Genomic DNA, 24,518 nt, shown 5'->3' on the forward strand with positions numbered 1-24,518 from the left:
CTCTCTCTCTCTCTCTCTCTCTCTCTCTCTCTCTCTCTCTCTCTCTCCATATCTTCACACTCAGCTTGAGAATTTTGAGTGTGAGATTCAGGATGATACAGGTGATTCCACTAGACAAGAGGACTCATCCTACTGTGTTTGTCTCTTAATTGAACGCTTACTTTGGTCTCAGCTCAATTTCTGAGCAATGACTCATATGAACTTTTACTTTGCAACTCATTGAGAAAACAGGCCAGCTGTTTAAGTGCACATTCCAGGACAACATTTTATGAGACTGATTACCAATCCCAAGCTAAGTCCACTTCTAACTCTATCATAATTGAATTAATCTCTTCCTCCTACTTGTTGCAAATGTAACATTAAAAGTTTCTGACTCAATAGGGATGACATTATCTGAAATGCTCAACAATGGGGAGATTGAACAGGAAGAGATCATCTCCAGTAGATTGATATAGCCACCAGTTGAGGCAGGGGACCACCCACCCATCTTCAAAATTTTTAACCCAGAATTGTTCCCATCTAAAAGAAATGCAAGAACTAAATGGAACAGAAACTGAAAGCAAAGCCACTCAGTGACAGGCCCAATTTGGGACACATCCCATGTGTGTACACCAAATATTAAAACTATTACTGAGGCCATATTGTGCGTGCAAAGAGGAGCCTGGCATGGCTGTCCTCTGAGAGGCTCTACTAGCAACTGACTAAGACAAATGCAAATACTTAAGGCCATTCATTGGATTGAGGTTAGGGATCAATATGAGAGAGTTAGAGGAAGGACTGAAGAAGTTGAAGGGGATTGCCACCCCACAGTAATCAACAACAGTGTCAAATAACCTGGAACCATCAGAGTTCCCAGTGACTAAGCCAAAAACCAAGGAGCATACAAGAGCTAGTTCATGACCCTGGGCACACATGTAGTAGAAGATTGCCTTGTATGACCTCAGTGGGAGACGATGAGCTTATTCCAGTGGAAATTTGATGCTCTAGTGAAGAAGGATACTGATGGAGGTGAGGTGGGGGTGGGTGGCCAAGTGGGTGAGAACCCTCTCAGAGGTGGGAGGAAGGCGGGTGTGGTGAAGAAGTTGGGGAGGGGGAACCACAAATGGGAGCAACTTTTGGAATGTAAATAAATAAAATTATTTAATAAAAATAAAATTGCAACAAACAAACAAATACCGATTATGAAAGTACTAAATAAGAAATAGTCTGTTTTCTGCTTTTCGTGGCTTCCCCTAAATCGGAGATACCCTATTTATTCTTTCTCTGGCTGTTTTTGTGCTACTCTTCCAACAAGTCCCAAATCTTAAAGACTTTACCATCTCCCATGGATGCCAGTTAAACCCATCTTCTGCTACATGTGTAGCTGGAGCCATGGATCCCTCCATGTGTACTCTTTGGTTGTTGGTTTAGTATTTGAGAGCTCTGGGGCAAGGGTCTGGTTGCTAATATTGTTGTTCTTCCTGTGGGGTGGCAAATTGCTTCAGCTTTTTCAGTCCTTTCTCTAAGTTCTCCATTGGGATCCCTGTGCTCAATCTGATGGTTGGCTGTGAGCGTCCACATCTGTATTTCTCAGGCTCTGTCAGAGTCTCTCAGGGACAGCTATATCAGGCTCCTGTCAGCATGCAGTTCTTGGCATCTGCAACAATGTCTGGGGTTGGTGTCTGTATATGGGATGGATCCACAGGTGGGACAATCTCTGGATGGCCTTTCCTCTGCTCCTTTCTTTGTCCCCATATTTCCTTTAGGCAGGAGCACTTCTGGGTTAAAATTTGGAGATGAGTGGGTGTCCCTGTCCCCCAACCAGGGGCCTTGCCTAACCTCTGGATAGGGTCTCTACAGGTTCTCCCTTCCCTTTGTTGAATATTTCATCTAGTCTCATCCCCTTTGGGTCCTGTGAGGCCTTTGATTTCCTGGCATCTGGGACTTTCTGGTTGCTACTCCTGGTTCCCAATCTCCCATTGCTACACACCTCTGTTCAATTCTCTGACCCTCTGTATATCATCCTCATCTTCTCCCATAAGATATCCTGCCAACATTTTCCCCTTCTCTTTTCCTCCCAAGTCCCTACTACCCTCTATCTTCTGTGAGCATTTTGTTCCCCTTATAAGAAGGGCTGAAGCATCCACACTTTGGTCTTCCTTCTTCTTGAGCTTCATATGGTCTTTGAGTTGTATCATGGTTATTCTGAGCCTTTAGCCTAATATCAACTTATCATGGAGAACCTACCATGTATGTTCTTTTGTGACTTGGTTACCTCACTCAGGATATTTTTTAGTTCCATCCATTTGCCTGCGCATTTCATGAAGTCATTATTTTTGATAGGTGAGTAGTACTGCATTATATAAATGTACCATATTTTCTGTATCCATTCCTCTGTTGATGGACATCTAAGTTGTTTCCAGCTTCTGGCTGTTATAAATAAGACTGCTATAAACATAGTAGAGCATGTGTCCTTGTTATATGTTAGAGCATCTTTTGGGTATATGCCCAGGAGTAGTATAGGTATGTCGTCAGGTAGTACTTGATCCTGTGAAGGCTTCATGCCCCAGTGTAGGAGAATGCCAGAGGAGTGAAGTGGGAGTGGATGGGTGGGTGGGGAAGCACCCTCATAGAAGCAGGGGGAGGGGAAATCAGATGGGGGGTTGAGGAAAGAAAACCTGGAAAGGGATAACATTTGAAATGTACATGAATAAAATATCTAATAAAATATTAATATAACATTATCCAAAAGTATCACACAATAAGAAAAGTATTTTAGTAGCTTAGAATATATATGTATATATTAATAAAATTTAACTTAAAAAAAGACTTTATCACCTTCCTACAGTACTGCTGAGAACCAAGCTAATATTATATGAAATTTTGGAAGACATTTAAAAAGGAAGTTATAAGATCCTATTTATCAGATTCTGATATGTGTGAAATTTAGAATTCACAAGTATTTGAAATTGCATCATTTGTCATTAACCTAAGTTGTAGTTTTTTTCTAATTTTATTATTGTGTATAGCAAATACTGCAAATGTAGTCCAGCATCAAATAAGACATCATGCTTATACTGTCATTATTTTTTGCCCTTATTTAAGTTTTCACTTTTGGTGATGTAATTTTATGTGAAAAATAGACTACCTTGATATGCTAAGGAAAGTGTACCATTTTATGATTACTTATTAAATATAAACTGTATTAGGTACATCTACTGTCTTGAAAATCACACATATTTGCTAAGACCTTAAGTAGCTATCAAATTTTGAAATTAATCATTTCCCTTTACTTAAATGAATTGAGTCTCACAGTTATATTTCTTTAAAATAAGAGTAAAATTTAATGTCCCTCTTATAACAAGAATTGTTGAAAGCTGCCATTTGTCTGTAGGTTTGTTTTCATACTAATATATTTCTTTCTCTTTTTTTTAACTCCATAGTGGAATTACAAGTTTGTCATATCATACACCATCACTGCTCAAAAAATGATTTGTTACATCACTTACCATGGTTGGCATTTTTTTGAACATAGAAAAACACTAAAATGTGGAAAGTTATTTTAAACTTAACAATCAGAAAAATTGTATTACTAAGTTGCTGTCCTCATATTTGTATATTTTACTATTTCTATATAGTGGTATACCAATAAAAATCTTCCCAATCATTATAAATACATAAAACTCATAGGTTCAATGAAATTATTCTGGTACTTGACTACTTTTTCTGAACTCCAGTCAGATACAGTGAATCACATAAGTACATAAAACCCTGAAAATATATGTAAAATAATCATAATAATAATAAATCTCAAAACAGTTTCATCATTTAGAATTAAAAATTTTCTAAACACCTGAGGGAAATGAAGTCCAATGACAGACCGAAATTGGGATCCAGCTCAGGAGGAGGCTCCAAGGCCTGACACTATTACTGATGCTATGGTGTTCTTATTGACAGGAGCCTTTGGCTGCCCTTTGAGAGGCCAAACAAGCAGCTGAAAGATTCAGATGCAGACACTTACACCAAACCAATGGATAAAATTCATAGGATCCCTATGGTTAAATTAGGGAAAGGCTGGAAGAAGCTGAGGAGAAAGGTAACCAAATAGGAAGACCAGCAGGCTCAACTAACCTGGAACCCCAGGATCTGCCAGACACTGAGTCACCAGCAGTGAAGCATACCCCCACTGATATGATGCCCCAGATGCATATACAGCAGAGCACTGCCTGGTTTGGCCTCAGTGAAAAAGATGCACCTCACCCTCAAGACACTTGGGGGTCCCAGGGAGTGTGGAGGTCTGGTGGGGTGGGGGTAGAGATGGGTTGGGGATACTGTTTGAGACTGGGGATGAGGTATGGGATGAGAAACAGTCAGAGGGTGAACCTGGAGTGGGATAATGACTGAAATTTTAAGAAAAGATTAAAGAATAATAATTTTAAAAATTAAAAAAATAAGAAATTGATTCTCACCTTCCACCTTAAAAAAACAAAATAAAATTAATAGATGTCTAGAAGAGGTTTAATACTCATTAACATGATACTATTCCATTAAAGACATTTACCTTGATGAAATATGATCAATTATTCTCAATGGGAGTGATAGGACACATGCATAATTGGTATGAGGACATCAATGCAATGGGTTTCTGCTTTATACTTGGTTGTACTGTATAAAATTTGACATTATTTGGCCTTTATTTACCTTGTAGAAATCATTTTTATGTGTGTCGATCTGTTCATTGGAATGGAATATTTTTTCTCCTGCCTATTGGACTTTTGTGGAAAGAAATGCAATAATACATGTTGAGCAAGATGCAAACATTTGCATGTTTTAACAGGATACTTGAAGAAAGGCATGCAGTGGATGTAGTCATCTTTAACACCAGTACTCACTTAGGAGACAGATACAGACAGATGTCTGTGAGTCCAAGGTCAGTCTGGTCTAAACAATGAGTTCCAGGCCAGTCAGGGCATCAAAAAAGGTATGTATGAAGTGCATTTGTGCCCATTAAGTTTCTGCTGTTCCCACTTTGTATAATGTCATGATACCATGGTCAGTAAAATCAAAAGTTCACAGCTGAGTAAATTTTTTCATATCCATTCTTCTTGTGGACATCCAAGACTATTCTATTTCCCAGCTACTGTGAATAGAGCAGCAAAGAAATTACAAATTTTCAAGTAAATAGATGCAATTGTAACAATTTATACTGAATGAAGTAACCTAAGCCCAGAATGACAAACACCATATGACCTCTCACATCTGTGGATCCTAGTGTTGAGTCTACAGCTTTATGTGTTTATCCTGGGGCACTTGTAGAAGCCATAAAACTAAAAAGAGAACATCAGGAGGATATCTTAAAGGCTGAAGAGCTAGTGGAATGTAGTAATATGAAAGTAGACAGGAAAAAACATAAATTTTAGAAGGGATTGGATTAAAGAAAAAGGGTACAGGAGGTGAGAAATGATGACTAATCTAAGTGAGTAATCTATTTAAAATCCATACAAAATCCCACTACATTGTAAAGTAATATTTTAAATCATATTACAAAGAATCGAAGTAATACATCCTACTTTGCTGAATAGTGGTGTTCCTAGAAGCCATTGTTTATTACACAGAAATCCTAGTGCCAATTATGGGCATCCTACTTATTAATTCTTGGTCAAGGAGGTCTCAGAGTCCCCATTAAAAAAAAATACAGGCTATTTCCAGTCCTCCTTGATCCTCACTAAATCTAGAGGATAATACCTTATTGCTGGAGACAGTACTTATCTAGATTGCTAGATATGGAGAATATGCTGGCTGGAAATGAATAGGAAGATTCCTTCCTATGAGACAGATTCCATAGTGCTGAAAGGTCCTATCCAAGATTTTAGGTGAGAAAAGTCAACAGTTACCTTATCCACATGTGAAATCTATTAACTACAGTGCCAATCTATCAGAAGAGATATAACCTCTGACATAATAGTAGCATGAAGATTAGGAGTGTATCAACTACTCCTGAATTAGTTTTGAAGTCAACCTACTGAGGGGAACACATGACTGATACTGTTGATCTAATCAAAATTCTATATTTGTGAAGTGTATAGACCTTAAAAGAGACATTTCTACTATTGTTTGGCTAAATTGACAGCAACGCAATGTCTAAATATTCATGGTTATACCAAAATATCCATGGTTCTACCAAAATATCCATGACAAATTGAAAAATGACATTCATATCTCTAATCAGAAAAGGTCATTTTTGAGTGAAAGAAAGTAAATGTAAAGATTCATAGCTGTTTATTGTTTATTATGTATGGCAATTTTGTGCTTAGTTCTAAACAGGACGTTTTGACCAGACCTTCAACAACCAGGGAACATGATGAAAGAAGAAGCAGAAACAATTAAAAGCCAGGAAATATGGATAAGGCATGTGAAATGGCATCTTCTAAGCATGAAACAACCACTAAAAATGTGCTATCTAGTAGGTATAATTGCCTAGTTGGCTAAACTAGGGGTTCATGTAATTTGGGTTCTCAACAGCAAATGTTAAGTCATAAAGAGACTCATGAGGCCCCAGCCTCTACAAAAAGTGGGTGATCACAGACTAATGGATACTTCCAAACTTGTGGCCATGGAGAAATGTCTGGTTAAAACCTATTTAACAAAACAAAATAATAAGACACCAATGTGGTAAGAGATCTGTATGTAGGAGATGGCAGAGGGGAAATAACAAGGATGGAAGAGAAATAAGAAGAGAAGATTCTAGGTAATAATCAACAGAATATACTGCATAAGTGTCTAAAATGTTAAAAAAATAGGTATAATCTATACACAATCTGAAAAATATTTAAGTTTTTTAAAGTGATCTGCAAATAATATGTCTCAACCTCTAATTTGTTCTTTTATATCCCTGTTAATAAAGTGACTGAGAAAATGTCCAAGGACAAACAAGAATAACTTGAAAATACCACAGAATGATATAAGGAGTACTCTGTATAGAGAAAGACATTTCATGTTGCATAAGAAAAAATTAGTAAAATTATTAAAATAGTCAAAACAGGATTAGGTTAATCCCTTTGTCTTTTCAGCTATTCATTTTTTTTATAAATTCTGATATATAGGCAGATATGATATATAAGGGGAGTGATTGATATAGATATATTATTGTGTAGAACCTTGCTTTGAGCTGGAGAATCATAAGAAATATATACTTATTCACATTAATATGTTCTTAAACTCAACTTTGAAGCATTGGTTGTAAGTAGTGCTTTATATTTAATAAAATGTTCAATGCTTTATTCTTCTTTCCTATATATCTCTCTCTTCTCTCTTATTCCTTTCCACTGAAAACGCATTCTTAATAAATCACATTTATTAAGACTTCACTTCTAACCTTTCTTATGGCAAAATTGATCTAAGACATAAATTATGTTAAATGAATATCTTATAGATGAAACAAAGATAATTTTAGTGATTTAAATATGAATGGGATTAAGAAACTGAATACTAATTCATAAATGTGAGAAGGAAACTCAATTAAATTGAAGTATTGAACAAACATTGTACTATCAGGTATTTTGAAAGAAACATTTAATAAAGACTTAAAAACAGATCCTTTCAGATCACATGAAGCTCTAGAAGAAAGAAGACCAAATTGGTGATGCTTTGGTCCCTTTTAGAAGGAGTAACAAAATACTCACAAGAGGAAATACTGAGACAAAGTGTGAAGCAGAGACTGAAGAAGTGACCTTCTGGATACTGCCCACCTGGGGATCCATCTCATTTTCAGTCACCAAACTCAAACACTGTTGTGGATACCAGCAAGAGCATGCTGACAGGAGCCTAATATAGCTGTCTCCTGCGAGGCTCTGCCAGCGCATGACATATACAGAGGCAGATGCTTACAGCTAATCACTGAGTTGATCATGGGGTTCCCAATGAAGGAGTTAGAGAGAGGACTGAAGAAGCTGAAGGAATTTGTGGCTCCATGGGGAAAGAGACAATACCAACCAACCAGAGATCTCTGTCTAAACCACCAGCCAGGGAACACACATGGAGAGACCCATGGCTCCAGCTACATATGTAGGGGAGGATGTCCTTGTCAGGCATCAGTGGGAGAGGAGGCCCTTGGTCCCATGAAGGCTGGATGCCCCAGTGTGGGGGAATTCGAGGACAGGAAGGCAGGAGTGGATGGGTGGGTGCGGGCACACCCTCATAGAAGCAGAAGGAGAAGCTATGGGATAGAGAGTTTCTGGGTGAAGAATGGGGAAAGAGAATAGCATATGAAATGTAAATAAATAAAATATCCAATAAAAAATAGACCCTTTCATAAACTAAGAATTCATACAACTTTAATATATGATATTCCAATGGACACAAACAATAAGCAATGCAATTTCTAAACTAATTGAAGGGAAATTGATTTTTTTTAAAAAAGAAACTTAAGGTAAAGCTGGAAATGAATCCTAAAAGTCGGAAGAAATAAAGAGCAAGACAAAATGCTATATTTTTTTTCAGAGAGTTGGAGATGTGACTTAGCAATTGAGATTGCTTGGAGATCTTACAGCAGACCTGGGTTCAGTTTGTATCATATACATCAACCTAATCCACCATATAAACAAACAGAAAGAAACAAAACAAAACATGGCCGTCTCACTAGATGCCAAAAAAAAAAAAATGACAAAATCTAACATCCCTTCATGTTAAAAGTCATAGAAAGAGTAGGGATGCAAGACATAACTAAACACAGGAAAGGCAGTATACAGCAAGCAAGTAGCCAATGTCAAAATAAATGGAAAAAAGTTAAAGCATTTCCACTAAAATTGGGGACAAGCCAAGTTTGTCACTCTCTTCCTGTCACTTTGTGGGGCACTGGGCTATGAGAAAAGCCAGAAAGCTTGGTAGAAAGACCAGAAGCCCTGGGACCCTTGGTCTGAAGAAGACCAGTAGGATAGAAGGCCGCTTCGAACTTTCCCAAAGCCATATGGCTCTCTTAGCTTCTGCTCCCCACAGCCCCTCCCATGGAGTGGTCCATGGCCTTTATCATGTAGGAATAACACCTCCATGCAAAAAAGGCATCCCCAAGCTCTCAAACCAAACCAATAGAAGTTACCTGTTCTCCCCCCAAAACTGTATATATCTCCAGAGCTCAAAAGTAAAGGTTGTTGTGTGGTGTGAGACCTTCCCGCTGTCGGAGTGCTTTTTCTCGATCCCTCGCCAGTCACTGGCTATCCTGTGTATTTCAAAGGGTGACAACACTTCTCTCCTCCCCACGGGCAGAGCAAACAGAAAGAGCTGTAACACAGAGGCAGATCCTCCAATCTGCCCCCCCCAGTCCTCTCGGGCCCAGCCGTCTGAGGCTGCTGTAGCCTCGATTCGAGAGGCTACACCGGCCCTCCCCTGCGCAAAAAAAAAAAAAAAAGCGCGCTGTGCTCCAGCTCACAGCCATGCTCTCGCTTGCTCCTGCCAGAGCCTTGCGCTGAAAAAGCCGCAGATTCCTGGACAGTCTGGGAGCCGGCATTCCACACCCTGCCTGCTCTCACTGAGCAGTGGTGTCCGGGAAGCCCACCGCTCACACCGCTGCCTGCATCCTACAAAACCGCCTGTGACCCTGCGCAACATCACTTCAAGATAGTACTTGAAGTTCTAGTTAGAGCAATAAGACAACTAATAGAAATCAAGGGAATAGAAATTGGGAAATAATATGACAGTATACATAAGTGACAAGTGACCCCAAATATTGTACTAGACAACTCAAACAGCTGATAAACACTTTCAGCAGAGACTGCATAAAAATTAATTAAAAGAAAGCATTAGCTCTCCTATACATAAGCCACAGATGGGATAAGAAAGAAGTTAGGGAAACAGTACCCTTCAGAATATACACTAAAACACGAAATACCATGGTGTTAGTCAAACCAAGCAAGTAAAACTCCTGTATAACAACAACTTCAAGTCTCTGAAGAAAGAAACTGAAGAAAAATTCAGAATTTGGACTGATTTACCTTGCTCTTGGATTGATAGGATTAACATAGTAAAATGACTGTCTTACAAAAACCAGTCTACAGATTCAATGCAATTCCCACCAACATTCCAAGACTATTTTTCACAGATCTTGAAAGAACAATTTTCAAGTTCATAAGGAAAATTCATAAACTTGGGATAGCTGAGAGAATTCTAAACAGTAAAAGAACTTCTAGAGGTATTACTGTCCCTAACTTTAAACTGTACTACAGTACAAAACAAGCAGACATGTGATCAACTGATTTGAATTGAAGTCCAAGAAATCAACTGACACACCTATAGACACTTAAGTTTTGACAAGGAAGCCAAAACTGTAGAATGGGAAAGGGAGATCATCTTCAAATAATGATGCCTGTCTAACTGAATGTCTGCATGTAGAATAATACAAATTCATTCATATTTATGACTCTGCAAAAAAACCTCAAGTCCAAATGGATGAGAGACCTCAAAATAAAACCAGACATACTTAATCTGATACAATAGAAATTGGGGTATAGCCTTGAACTCATCTGTATAGAAGACACTTTCCTGAATGGAACACCAATGCTTCAGGCACTAAGGTCAAGAACTAATAAATGGGAACTAATGAAACTGAAAACCTTCTTAATTGAAAGGATACTGTCATCAGAATGAAATGACAGCATACAGATTGGAAAAATACCCTATATCCAACAAAAAGCTAATATTCAAAATATGTAAAGAACTGAAGAAGCTAGACACTGACAATCCAAATAACCCGATTAAAAGATGAAGTACAGGAGGTGGCCTCTTCATGTTCCATATGCCCAATGTTATGAGTCAGTGCTAACTTACAACCATTGATTCTTGGGTGCCTCCTTATTCTAGGTCTCTGTTTTGTCCTGGAGATGCTTACAAACTCCTCACACCTGACAGTGACAGATTTCCATTCATTTTTGTGGCTATCTAAGCATCTCTCCTGTTCTTCCTCACACCTGATCCTGAGCCCTCTATTCCCTTTTCCATGGCCCCTCCTTCCCAGTTCCCTCAATCCATCTGGCTCTTCTAACTATTTTGTTTGCCCTTCTAAGTGAGATTCGATATTCCTTGCTTTAGCCTTCCATCTTGTTTAGCTTCTTTGTGTCTGTAAAATGTAGCCTGGTATCTGGAGTACAGAGCTAAACAGATCATTCTCAACGGAGGAATCTCAAATGGACAAGATACACCTAATTCAATTTCCTTAGCCATCTGGCTGGGAGTGCAAATAAAAATGACTTTGAGTTCCATCTTACACCCATCAGAATGGTTAAGATCAAAAATTCAAAAGTCAGCCAGGCAGTGGTGGCACGCGCCTTTAATCCCAGCACCTGGGAGGCAGAGGCAGGCAGATTTCTGAGTTTGAGGCCAGCCTGGTCTACAGAGTGTGTTCCAGGACAGCCAGGGCTACACAGAGAAACCCTGTCTTGAAAACAAATCAAAACAAAACAAAATTCAAAAGTCAATACATACTGGTAAGGTAGTGGAGCAAGGGAACTCTCCTCCACTCCTGGTGGAAGTTCAAACTGTACAACCACTCTGGAAAATAATTTCACAGTTTGTCAGAAGACTTGAAATATTTCTACCTCAAGACCCAGATATACCACTCCTGGGCATATACCCAAAAGCTGCTCCACCATCCCACAAGGACACTCACTTTTGTTCACAGAAACTTTATTTGAAATAGCCAAAAACTGGAGATAACCTAAATGTCACTCAACTGAATAATGGATGCAGAAAAAGTGGTATATCTACATAACAAAATGCTACTCAGCCATTAGAAACAAGGCCATCATCAATTTCACAGGCAAATAGATGGTTCTAGAAAATATCATCCTGAGTGAGGAAACTGAAATCCAGGATATTACATAGTATGTACTCACTTATATGTGGATATTAGCCATAAAATACAGGACAACCATTCTATCATCAACAGACCACCCTCTAAGGCCAAATAACAAGGAGGGCCCAAGGGAGGATATTTGAATATTTCTCAGAAAGGGAAACAAAACAGATATAAGGGCTGACTGGAAGGAAGGAACTAGGTGGAATGGGAGAAGAGGAGGGGAATGGAGGTGGGATTATATATAGATCATATATAGTGAAATCAGGGGTGAGGTAAGGGAGATCGTCTGGGAGTAAACTAACCTCTAGGACAATCCAGAGACCTAGGATGGGGAGAAATTCCAGAGTTTCTAAGGAGGTGACTCTAGATGAGTTTCCTAGCAGTGAGGGATATCATTCCTGAAGTGGCTATTTCCTCTAGCCAGTCAAGATACTCAGTGGAAGGATAAGCACAGAAACCTACTCACATAGCTTTTGACCCAAAATGTTTCTTACTTATAAGATGTACAAGGGCAATAATAGAGGAGAGAATGAGAGAATTGTCAATTAATTACTGCTCAAAATTGAGACTTATCCTCTGGGAAAGGATCTATCCTAATACTATTAATGAAACTCTATTGTGCTTGCAGACAGGAACCTAGCATAACTGTTATCTGGGAGGCTCCAACCAGCAGCCAATGAAAAGAGATGCAGAGATTCACCTCTGAACATCTGATGAAGCTGGGGTGTATTACAGAAGAGTTGGGGAAAAGTTTGAGGGAACCAAAAAGGATAGGGCTCTGTTGAAATACCAAGACTCAACTAGCCTGGACACTTTGGGGGCTCCCAGAGACTGAATCAACAACCATAGAATGAGCCTGGGACAGACCTAGGACCCCTGCACATATTTAGCAGATGAGCAGATTGGTCTTCATGAGGGCCTCCCAAACAAGTGGTAAGGGACTGTCCCTGAGCTTCTTGCCTGCCTGCCTGCCTGTAAAGCCTGCACTCCTAAATGGACAGCCTTGTTTGGCCTCAGTTGGAGAGGATGCAATGTGATGTTAATGTGTGAAGGTGGTTGATACACAGAGGGAGGCTAGAAAAGGGGAAGGGGGATTGGGGGAAGGACTTTCATAAAGGATACTGGGAGGGGAGGAAGGGCTGATATTGAGTTTTAAAGGAGATAAATAGATAAACTGAACAGTAAAAATAAAAGATTTCTGGACTCCAAATCCACCTGCATACAGTTCCAAAAGATGTATTTATTACATAAGAAATGAAAACTGTGAATAAATATCTGGAACTTATATTAAAAGAAAACACTAATGAAATATGTTAATATGCCAACTTTAAAACATAATAAAACTTTAAATCAAATGAGTTACAAATCATGGATAACCTGGAAGAACACATAAAATAAATGAATTTGTAGCTCTATAAAGCCTAATTTTTAAAGACATCATAGAATTGCCTCAACATCTATACTGTAAACAAATAACTATGAAGGTAAATATATAAATAGGTCATATTATTTTACCATATTCTCAAAATGTTCAACTACATAGTAACTGAACAAAGATAGAAAACATGATTAGCAAACTTTTCTTAATTTACATTAAAAGAAACTGGATTAATATTTTTCAAAAAGTACTCATTTGAAACAGACAAAAGAATCAAACCTAAAAGCTTTGTTTGTTTTGAGTCATAAAGTGAATCTAAACAAATATGAAGGACATGAAGAAAAACACAAAAGCAGGAGAAATACTTGGATCTTGGCAAAGGAGTGGAGATTCTCATTCATACACCTAGGTGAATATTTTGCCAGTAGAGAAGAAAGAATTTCAGCACAATTTATTTACAGGGGAAGGATATGTTCATAAAACTTTGTGAAGTTTTAGCAGCATCTAGTTTTACCTTGTCAGATTTTAATCACATCAAATCCTTTTGTCAAGCCACTCTTTGTTCTCTCTTATGAAGAAAAAATTTTTCCTTTTCTTTTTATGCTAGATGATTGTTTGCCAATGTCTTATTAATTACTAAGCTTCCTTCTGTAACAAATCAGAATAAATACAGAGAGAGACCCACAAGAAGTCATTATGTAGAAAGTGAGAAACCTTGGAACACTTAGCTGTAAGTGGAATGTTTTCATGAAATCCCTTCCCTAAAGTCTCAGAAATCCTTCAAGAAGAGGACATGGAAAAAATGTAAGGGTTAAAGGAGTAGAGGACAAGGATATAAGGATCTCTAAATCAACATGAACAAAGCACATATGAACTCAGAGAGACAGAAGCAGCATGTGAACCTGTGACATTCTTACCATTCACAGTGATAAGTTCATTGTCATTGTCATTATGCAGTTCCTTTTTGTAGAAAACCACATCATTGATATTTCATGGGTATAGCTTTCTTCGAATATTGAAAGATCCTATTTCACAGTATGGGGCTTGGACTTTGGGTTTTACAATGTTCTTTCTCTCTCTTCCATTATGTTCCATGAGCAGTAATCATAGGGATTGTGTCCTAGGTGTACTGTAATGTCAAAGAAAAAGTCAATTTTGTGCAAGCAGCCATTCTACATTTATAAAAGATAAACTCCAGTAACTCTGACCCTTGACCCCTTCCATGAAATGTAAAACTCTTAGGAAGTGATTACCTGCTTGCTGTGCTTCATGTAAACTCTGCCTATAACTATATACATGGGGAGTAAGATAGTTCCTTGCTTCACCAGAAGTGAGGTGGTTCCTCACTTTGCTGTACACTCCAAGGAATGAAATAATTGTGATTTCCTTTTAATATCTCCCTCTCCTTTCAGCCTTAGTTCCAAACACAGCCATGAAAACTAAGGAACAGCTACTGCTTAAAATGTAGAAATAAAAATTTATCTAATAATAATTGTGGGATAAGTCATCACTGAGCAAGTATACCTGAGTTACATAAGGAAACTGAACAACATGAAAAACAAACAAGTAAGTAGCAATCTTCTATGCTCTTTGCTTCAGTCACTGCCTACAGCTTCCTACCTTAGCTTCACTGGATGATAGACTATGATGTGTAAGACTAAATAATCCCTTTCTTCATCTAGGGTGATTTTGGCCAATGTTTAATCACTAAAATAGAGAGCAAGTTACAACACTGGAAAAGGGATATATTAGTAGACATTTCAGGTATAACTTAAATGCTGACAAAAAGCTTATTTGTCTGTATAAGAATAACTACCAAGAATATAGTTAAACATTATATTTATCTAGAAAAATGGCACTAGTAGACTCTTATATAGGGTCTATGATTTCTCCAGCCACAGGTAGTTAGTTAAGTTTGCAGCATCAGTCATGAACTCCCTCTTATTTAACAAACCTTAAGTACAATTAGGCAGACATTTGTTATCTCCAAGATAAAAATGCCACTATTGAATCATTAGAAATGTCATGCTGGACAACTGGTCATTGTTCTGGTTCATAGAATTTGTAGATGGACAGGATATTGAATGTTTTCTTTTCATTAGAATCCCAAATAGCACATTCTAATACTATGAGAGTTAGTTCTCAGTGAGGAGCCTTTCTGATCATTTATAGCTTGATTTTGAACTATGTTGTATCTGAAAGGGAACAAATGGCAGTGATAATAATTCTATGATTCTTAGAGTCTCTTGGAAATTCCTGACCAGACAAATCAAAGGGAGAGTCCCCTTTCCTGTCCCTGGAGATTTATTAATCTGTGGTTATCAAAGGAAGCAGTATTATCCCATGTGACATATTTATACATATATGAAACTTTACTTTCTGTTTTCCTGCCTCCTCTGAGCACTTTGAGTTATATACTTAAATATAAGATTGAGAGTTATGATCCAAGAGTAAGAGTCAATCTACTCCAACAAATAAAATTAAATAAATTAACAAGCCTAAAGTATAAGTGTGTGTGTGTGTGTGTGTGTGTGTGTGTGTGTGTGAGAGAGAGAGAGAGAGAGAGAGAGAGAGAGAGAGAGAGATTGTATGTGTACCATTTAAGCATACACAAACATACACTCACAAAATTTTTAAGTACATTTATAAAATGTTATTTTACTATGGCTTTTTCAAACACATATAGTGTTCTTTATCTCCCCTTCTTCCCTCTCCCTCCCAAGGTAAAGGTCCATATTTGCCCATTTCTCCCTTTCCATACTATATCTCTCAGTACATCTGTCTCTTGCCTCTCCCCATGATCCCTGAACTGAGTAAATAACATAGACATAGAAAGACAAATGCTGCATGTTGTCTCTTATTCTAAGACAATAACTCCAAATCTTACATTTGACTATATAATCTGAAATAATCACAGAAGGTAAAAAATAAAAATAAAACTTTTTTAGTAACTTTTTTGATATATAAGATAAGAGTCACTAAATGGGTATATATAATCCTTAACCAATTGTGATTTATCCCCTGTGGAGTCTATAAGTATACTTTGGATGTGTCTTATTATATCTAATTCTTCTTTGAGAAACTAATATCCATGCTTGTGTATGTCATATTTCTTGTCTGTGACTCTTTGTTCAGGGTGCATATCCAGACTTTATTATGACTCTTCCTTAAGAAGCTCATATCTCCACTTGCTTATGTCTTACCTTCTATAACACTTTCTTGAGATGCCCCATCTGTGTTCTTGGTTATCTCTTTATGAGGGCTTACCCTTCTGTTTAACATACTTGCTTATGCATACACTAAGGTTATCTTCAATAAAACCTCTTCTAATTTTAATTTATTATGCAATGAGAACTGAAATTATATTCACTGTTGAAGGCATGAATCCTATTTTGACATATATCAGGTTTCCTAAAAATCTAGAGGCATTATTGGGGTTGTATCTCTGTTCTGTCTCCACTGATAGATCCATCGTTGAACAATATGTTTAAGCTAAAAACTAATCAGGACAATAATTAGAAATAGTTTGTCTTAATAAAAAAATAAGTTAAGAAGCACATCATAATTTGTAAATATTTTCAAAGGAATATTATTTAAGAAAAATTGTAAGTTAACAGTATGTGCTGGCCTGTTTTGGAAACCTTAACACAAGCTAGAATCATGTAAAAAATAATCCTCAGATCAAAAAGTGTCCTCCTCCATCAAACTAGCCTGAAGGCATAGCTGCGGACCATTTTCAGGATTAATAATTGATGTGGGAGGGCCTAGCTCATAGTGGCTTTCTGATACACCTGGATAGGTGGTCTTGAGTTCTAAAAGTTATCATGTATAGCAAAGCAGAAAGCAGTAGTTCTTCATGACTTCTGTTTTAGTTTCTGCTACCAGGATCCCATCTTACATCATTTCCTAACCCTACTTCTCAGTGATGGACTGTATGCTACCAGTAAGTATGAGATGAATCAAACCAATTCCTCACCAAATCCTTTTAACCATGGTGTTTATCAAACCAATAGAAATCCAAACTAAGACACTAGGCAAACCATCAGGAACAAGCCAGTAAGAAGCATACCTCTGTGATTCTGCTTCAGATTTTACCTGCAAGTTTCTGAATTAAATTTCTGAATTAATTCTCTCAACAGACCCAGGATATTAAAGCCAGATAAACTCTTTCTTCATTGTTTTAAATCAGTGTTTCATAACATCAATAGAAAGCAGACTGAGACACAGTAGAACACAAATAGCATAAAGAAATATCATAAAATAATAAAGAAAATAATTATTTCTTATGGCTATTGTAAATTGTGGTGGTAGTTTGACTGAGAATAATCCCCACAGGTTCTTGAGAGTTAATGTTTGGTTCATAGTTGGAATTCTCAGTTGGTTAGAAGGTTTGGGTTTTTTGGAGATTTGTCACTGAGGGATGGAATTTGAAGTTTCAAAAGCCCTCATCATTCCCAGTGTCTCAGTCTCTGTCTCTGTCTTCCTCCTTCCCCGCCCCCTCTCTCTGGCTGCTGCAAGTGGAAAAGATCTAAGTGCACAGCTACTGCTTTAGTACCATAATTGCCAACTGCCATGTGTTCTGCCTGGATGCTCATGGGCTAACACTCTAAAACTGTTAACATGCTTTCAATTAAATGCTTTCTTTTATAAGTTTCCTTGGTCATGGTGTCTTGTCATAGCAACAGAATAGTAACTAAGACAGAAGACATTGTATTTTGTTCTAGAAGGTATTAATTGAATGTTTATGGTAATGTTGATATATATATATACTCATCCTACAGAACTTCCAATCATACAATATATTGAACAAACAAATATGTGTAATATATTACTGATATCTGACAGTATTAAATACTTACTATATATTTTAACAATTGCAAATTTCTTCCTACTCGTAAGAGTTTACTATAAAACGTCATACTACATAGTGCTGGCTGTATGTCATATATTTTGTTTAACCATATTTCTTGATTTGGTAAAGAATTTAACATCAAGAAATTGACCTATACTATCTATATTTTTCCTTTTTAAGAATTGTTTGAGAATTTCATATAGATACAAGTCTACTCTCCAATACTCAATGGTATCAATATCCCCTATGTATTTCCTCAGAATTTCATGTGTTCTCCTTGTTTGTTTGTGTCCTTTAACTTGAAAAGTCCACTTAGCAATGCTAGTAGACTCATTTTCTGGATTATTGGTAGCCTCACATGTACTGCATCCCCGAGAAAACTCATAAACAAAAACAAAACCAAGGAAAACATAAAACTCAAAACCAAAAACTGAGTCTTCTCCCAACCACTGTCATTTGACAACAGGCTACCAGATATGCATGGGACTTTCTGACCTCCTTCACATTCCATGGTGCTACTTTGTCTGGGTTGATCCTATACAGGCCTTGTGAGTACAGTCTTAACTGCAGTGAGTTCACATGTAGTACTGCTGCTCTAAGATATCAAGAAAACAGTTTCATTGTCATCATCTGCTTCTGGCTCTTAGAACATTTCTTCCTCCTCTTTCATGATGTTCTCTAAGCTAAAAGGGAAGCTTTGTAATATAGATTTCCCATTCGGGGCTAAAAAGGATGCTTTCTTTTACTGCCTATAGGTTGGCCAGCTGTATCTATCTGGGTTAATTGGTATCTACTGCGAGACATTTCTGTAATGAGAGCTGAGATCTATATAAGGTGTGCTGCATCAAGTAATGTCAGGAGGAGGAGACAGGTTCTGTGGTAGGCTTCCTATCTATATTTATATATGTATACTATATGTTGTTGGAACAATTATAACATTGTGTAAACATGTATTTCTAAAAATAAATTCCTGCTATTAAGAAGTATATTGTGGTTTAGATCAAAGAAGTTAATTTAATAATGGCTTGATCTTTAAAGCAACAATGTTAATGGATGGAACATTACAAAAGTAACTGGATAATTACTGTTGTAATATCAACAATATATTAATCCACTAGTTAAATCCTAACTTAATGGACTAATGGCAATTTGTAGAAACATTAGACATTATTTCCTAATTTGAGAAAGTAAATGAATGAGACACATTCTTAAAAGATATGTATTTTGCATTTAGTCTTTTAGCCATTTCTCTGTTTCTCCACTTTTTCCCATCTCCGCCTCACCCAATCTTTTCTTATATTCTTTTCATATTCTTTCTAGTAATTATCAAGTGACCATACTGTGCTGTCACATGTTCTAAGCCATGGTGATCTGCCTTAGTGTGGCTTAGAATAGGTCAGCAAAATAACCATGAACTAGAAGTTGTGAAATTATGAGACAAAAGAAATATTCCTTCAAGTTGATTTTTACAGCAATTGATTTTTACAGTGATTGAAAGCTAACAGAGGACACATGCATGAAGAACTAAACAGAGTAAAGTGAATCTTTATGAACTTAATTTAATTCCTTGACAGATATAAGATTTGTGTTTTTTCTAGTTTATCCATTATCTGCTGATTCATTCAACTACAGAAATGAAGCAGCAGACATGCTGGTTCCTGGAAGCCATTATATTAAAATAACATAGGTGTCCTTAATGGCACAAATATTGTGGAAGTAACCAACCACTATCTGGTTGTATGTAAGGCCTACTCCATGAGGTAGAAACTATGCCTGACACTGATAGGATATCCAACAACCTGAGACTAAATAGGCCACAGACTTGGAGAAAAACAAATACTATGGCTCCAGTAAAAAGACAGCAATGTAATATCCCCTAATGATATTCTGGTGTGTTCACACATCAGTGTCTCAACCAGTCATCATCATAGAAGATTCCTCCTGTAGTACATGGCAATTAATACAGACACTCACAAATGGGGTAGTAGAAAATATACCCCTTTTTATAGAGAGTAAAAGACCTGGAAACACTCAGTCCTAAATGAGATGTCTTCCTCAATCTCATCTTTGGGTTTAGGGAAATCTGTGAAAGAGGAGGCAGAAAGATTGTAAGAGCCAGAGTGGATGTTCCAAGGAAACAAGACCTTTCAAACACAACAGGAGAGATACACATATGAACGTAGAGACAGGTGACAATAGGCACAGTACTTGCACAGGTCCAAGTCAGATGGGATCCCAGTACTGAGAAAGAAAAGTGCATACGAGCTCCCATCTCTAACTGAGAAGGTATTTGCAATTGACAACTGCTTGAAACAAAAAGAAAATTAGTTTTGTCCAATAGAGTCTCACTGAATATAGGAATCACACTTAAGGGCAAGCCCCATTTGTAACAGTAAAAACCAACACAAAATGCACTAAATGGTATTTTTGTGGATTTTTTTTTACCTATCTTTTTGTGTGTATCTCACAGTTTCTGATTTTCTGTTATCTGCCTTGTTATTTTGTATGTTTGAATCTCTCTATGCAAATGTGTTTCTCATTTTTTTCTGGTTTGTTAGTTTTTGTTGTTGTTTAGTTTGTTGTTATTGTTTGCTTGAGGTTTTGCTATTTTGCTTCTTTTTTATCTGTTTTATTTTCTAAAGAGAAAGGTGCTTGGAGTTTGACGTTTAGGAGGGGGAGTATCTGGGAAGAGATGAGGCAGGGGGAAGCATGCTCAGAATATATTATATGAAAAACATTATTTTCAATAAAAAACCAGGTAACAAAATATAAATGATGTAAAATCTTACCCATATATAAAAATGTTATCGCATTAATACAAGTTGAGATTTGAAGAGAAGGTAAAGAGAAGAGACAATAGAGTAAATGGGGAGAGGCCAATCAGTGGGTCAAAAGTTACAGTCAAATGAAATGGATGGGTGAGTGAGAGGAGCACCATCATAGAGGCAGTGAGAGGGGATTGGGGGCTTGCAGAGGTTAAACTGGGAAGGGGGACAACATTTGAAATGGAAATAAATAAAATAACTAATTTTTTAATAAAGAAAAAATGGTCAATTTCTTGACCCTTTCATTTTTGTATACATCTTTAAAATAAATATGGAATTTTTAAAAAATCAGTAAAAACATTCTCATAGTGAAAAAAATAGAAAAAAGAAAGGATATGACTGCTTCTAGTAATGGTGCAGGAGAACGTTTATTGAAGATAACAGAAAGAGCATAGACAAAGTCCAAGATATCTAGGAGATTCCAGAGTAGACACGACATTGATCCATGTGAGGAGACAGGGTGAGGAAAAGGGAGAAGGAAGAGGAAGAGGAGCCATTTACATCAGCTAGGAGAGCAAATAAACAAAAGGATGCAGGTATCAAAATAGTTGGATTATACAAGGAAGTGCACCCCAGCCCCCTGGACTGGAAAGTTCAGTATGGGGCACTCTATTTTTGTCATACTCTGAAACAAGTATGGACTGAGAGATGCTGGGAAAACCTGGTAGCCAGGTCTGCTTTGATATGTTAAATAAACACTTTAGCCATTTGTCTCAGTTTGGAAAATTAAACTACATAGTTCTGATATTCTACTCTATCTGTAGACTGAATATAATCAACAATGCATTATGCAGTTTAAATGTTAATTAAATGAGATGAATTTTGTAAGGCTTACATGTATAATTATGGGAGTCATCATTGTTTATCAATGACTATGTGTCAAAAATAAAGAAATAAATAGGATATGTAAAGTGACAGAAATATTAATGATTTGATCAATCCTCAACTCTACATAAATTTTACCCAGAAATATGTGAGATTATTATGTTTCAGTCTAACTGAAAATTATAACATGATTACTAGGATATTAGAGAGTATATTCATAAGAATCTTGCCTCAATACTGTGAAATTATTAGTCTGAAAGTGAACAGTGTTATTTTCTTGCTTAAGAAATATTCAAATCAGTATTCAGACATTGTTGCCAAGTTACTTAACTATTTTCCAGAACAAAGGTTAATAATGTTCATAGGAATGCATGAACATCCAGCAGTCAGTGAAGTAAAATTCAGTGTCTTCATTCTAACAAGAAATTACCAGGTCTACAAAGAAGCAGGAAATGTCTCAGGAAGAGAAAGTAAATTAATCAACTGAAACCATCAAAGACCAGACAGAGATGTTAGAATTAGCCAATGAAGACATCAGTACAGCAATAATTTCATTTTGTACGTTCCAAAAGCTAAAAGGCAGTATGAAACAGAGATGTAACTCAAGTAGTACTTACAAAGATGAGAATTACAAATTGTACTGGAAAATTTGAGAGCAAATACACATTACATGTTGCACTTAAAAATAAAAAGTTTGAAAAATTATCAATAATTTCAAAAAAATAGAAGAAAAATACATTAATTTTGTTCCTGTTGCTGTGTGATACAACAGTGAAAGAAATGATCTAGTTCATCTTACACTTCCAGGAAACAGTTCATCATTGAGGGAATTTAGGGCAGGAACCGAGAAAAGAACCAAAGAGACCTCTGCCTACTGGGTTGCTTATTTTGACTTATTCAGCTTTCCTTCTTATATAACTCCAGATGACCTGCCCAGGGGTGTCACAGCTAGCAGTGGGTTACACATTCTCACATCAATCATTAATCCATAAAATGTCCTACAGACTTGCCTACAGCTCATTTTTACAGAGGCAGTGCTTCAGTTGAGGCATTCTTTTCTCAAGAAAGACTAGTTTTTATCATGTTGACAAAAGCTAACCAGGAACACATAACAGTTAGCATAAAACTTAAAGGAAGAAATAAAGTAAGTTTAATAGGGAAGCTAAAATTAAGTGTTATGGCAGAAATAGCAGAATGATCAACCACATTATGCATTTGAGATGAAAGTACATAATAATACAACCAATTTAAATAATAAAGTTTCAGTTGCCTAAAATGTTGAACGTAAGCTGGAACCATAACTCAGTCAGTGCCTTAAGAGCACTGGATGTTCTTTGAACAAAACTGGGTTTGATATGCACCACCTACATGGTGGATTCTAATTATCTGGAACTATAACTTCAGGATGCCTGATCATTCCTTTTGGCATCTATGAACATATGGAAACAAGTGGAACATGCCAATTCATGCAAGTAGACACATATATACATTAATAAAACAAAATAAATCTTTAGTATAAATAGAAATTCAAAGAACATCCTATGTTCTCTTTCTCTTTTTTTACTTATTCACTTTACATCTTGTTCACTGTCTCCCTCCTAGTCAGCCCCTCACACAATCATGCCCATATTCCCCTTCCCCCTTCTTTTCTGAGTGGATGGGGGCCCCATAGTTATCCCTTCAAACTGGCACTTCAAACCTCTGTGGGGCTAGGTGTTTCCTCTCCCACTGAGGACAGACAAGGCACCACAGAACAAACATATCCCACATACAGGCAACAGCTTTTGGGATGGCCCCTGTTCCAGTGGTTCAGAACAGACATGAAGACCAAGCTGCACATCTGCTTCATATGTGCAGAGAGTCCTAGGTCTAGCCTATGTATGTTCTTTGTTTGGTAGTTCAGGCTCTGAGAGCCTCTAGTGTTCATGTTACTTGACTCTGTTAGTATCCCTGTAGCGTTCCTATCCCCCTTAAGGATACAATCATCCCTCCTATTCTTCCAGAGGAGTCCCTAAGCTCCAACCACTATTTGGCTGTGTGTGTCTCCATCTCTCTGAGTCAACTGGTGAATGGAGCCTTTCCGAGGACAGCCTCAGAGACAGCCAGTTTCCTGTCTACAAGTATAACATTAATAGTGTCAGGGATTGGTGTTTGCCCATGGGATGAATCTCAACTTGGGTGGGTTTTTGGTTGGCCATTTCTCTCAGTCTTTGCTTTATTCCCAGTCCCTGCCTTTCTTGTAGGCAGGTAAGTTTGGAGTTGAAAGTTTGTGGATGGATTTTGGCAGCCTTTCTAAGCTCTATATCTCTAATGGCTGTGAGTCACAGATAAGAACACCTCCACTGATTCTCAGGTTCTTCCCTATTCCTGGTCTCTGTATCTTCCTGAAGATGTCCCCTTCTTCCCTCCCCAGTCAGTTCCAGATTTCCATTTATTCTCATGATCATCCGGTTATCCCCCTGCCTCTCCCAACACCTGACCTCTAACCTTTCACTCCCTTTTCAATCCCCTCTCCCATATCCTATGTTCTTAACTTAGAATAACCAAATTCACAGACAACAGCACCAAAAAGTATACATGCTTAAAAGTACTGCCCAGAAAAATAATCAACCAAGTGACAAGGCAAACTTCGTGATGATTACATTAAGTTTTACTCAATCAGCATTTTTTTTATAATGGAAATTCCACCAGCAATATTAGTATTATTAGTTAGTTCTTAGTAGTCTATTGGCAATAAGATTTATTTTCGCTATTTTATTATGAACAGGAGAGAGAGAGAGAGAGAGAGAGAGAGAGAGAGAGAGAGAGAGAGAG

At 37.2% G+C, this 24,518-nt stretch overlaps 1 pseudogene; it reads left to right on the forward strand.

Annotated features, from left to right (window-relative positions):
• LOC114627714 overlaps nucleotides 1–24,518 on the forward strand; it is a 43,083-nt pseudogene that overhangs the window by 1,632 nt on the left and 16,933 nt on the right.

Source organism: Grammomys surdaster, unplaced genomic scaffold, assembly GCF_004785775.1.
Source record: "Grammomys surdaster isolate TR1022 unplaced genomic scaffold, NIH_TR_1.0 61, whole genome shotgun sequence".
NCBI classification, from domain to species: Eukaryota; Metazoa; Chordata; class Mammalia; order Rodentia; family Muridae; genus Grammomys; species Grammomys surdaster.